Source organism: Carcharodon carcharias, assembly GCF_017639515.1.
Source record: "Carcharodon carcharias isolate sCarCar2 chromosome 38 unlocalized genomic scaffold, sCarCar2.pri SUPER_38_unloc_1, whole genome shotgun sequence".
NCBI classification, from domain to species: domain Eukaryota; kingdom Metazoa; phylum Chordata; class Chondrichthyes; order Lamniformes; family Lamnidae; genus Carcharodon; species Carcharodon carcharias.
In genome coordinates, this window is record NW_024470775.1 from 1471514 (window position 1) to 1472826 (window position 1313).

General features: G+C 44.2%; 1 non-coding gene across 1 annotated transcript; it reads left to right on the forward strand.

Annotated features, from left to right (window-relative positions):
- Window positions 1-497: 497 nt before the first annotated feature.
- Window positions 498-745, forward strand: LOC121274770. Its single transcript, XR_005942300.1, has one exon. It is a non-coding gene; the product is annotated as a small nucleolar RNA SNORA53 (small nucleolar RNA).
- The last annotated feature ends 568 nt before the right edge of the window (window positions 746-1313 follow it).

The window sequence follows — 1313 nt, forward strand, 5'->3', positions numbered from 1 at the left end:
TATGCAACGACACAGAATGTAGACCAAGTCACTAATGGAAATGTCATTGCCAGAGGAAACCACGGAAAGATGTGGGCAGAGTAAGAGTTCCGTCTGGAAAATTAAATGACAAAGACACACATCCGTCACGTGTCCTGTTGGATGCATCCCGAAACGCAAATCCGTGGTGAACACCTAAAATTTCCCCACTTCTTCTCCTGGCGGTTATGGCTGATTGAGTTTCCTCGAATCATTCTGATCGAAATTAGTAACGATTTGATTCCCAACATCGCCCTGTGGGTCAATGATTTCCTGCCGTCACTATCCACTATGGGATCTACCCGTTGCTCATTACAATGTAGCCCCTTCAATTGTATTGGCCACAAACATCATTCGAATGTTCGCAGTTTCACTTCAACAAGGTGCCTTTCAGAAGGAGAGCGACTGATGTAACCTGTTTGTTCAATGACTGAAACTAATTGATTTCTTTAGGGGACAAGAATGCGCTCATGGGGCTTTTTCTGCTCTCTACATAACAGCTTCTCTGAATGTCATAGCCTTGCTGGCAGATCTCTGCACCCTAGTGTTGGGTTCTCCAGTGGGCTGGCAGGTGACATTGATCAACTCGTGGTTGTACAGTCAAAGGTACTTGAGTCATTGGCATTTTAAAGTAATAGAACTGCACAGTAGCCGCTCAGTTCTGATGTGAACAATCTGTTACGCCAGTCTGTTGCTGCCGTCAGGACTTTGCTGCTGTGTGGACACGTTTATCAAAATCCATCTGGCATAAATATTGCAATTAAATCAAATATGGGTCCGTGTACCTCTTTCAACAGGAGTTAGCGCTTCTCACCGAGGATATAATTTGTTGTACTTCATCAGTTGCTGGCCATTTACAAACACATTCTCGAAGCTCTCGTTTTCCAATATATGTTTAGTAACAAGCTCTCGGACTAACAATATAAATTTCTGTCCTTTTTTCATTTATGGATGAGGACAACGCTGGCAAGGTCAGCATTTATTGTCCATCACTAATTCTCCTTGTGAAGTGGATGGTGAGCTGCTGCGCTCTTTGTTGTGTAGTTACTTCCACGGTATTGTTAGCGGGGTGGGAGGTGGGGAGGGAACCATTAATTTGACACAGACACAGTGAAGGAACGGCGATATTTTTCTGAACCAGGGCGATGAGTGGCTTGGAGAGGAACGTTCAGCTAGTAGCGTTCCCATGTTCATGTTGCCTTTGTCTTTCTAGATATTCGCGGCCATGGGTTTGATGAGTTAACTAAAGGGCTTCATGTTAGCCAAATGTAACAGCTTTTCTCTGTTCACTGCTA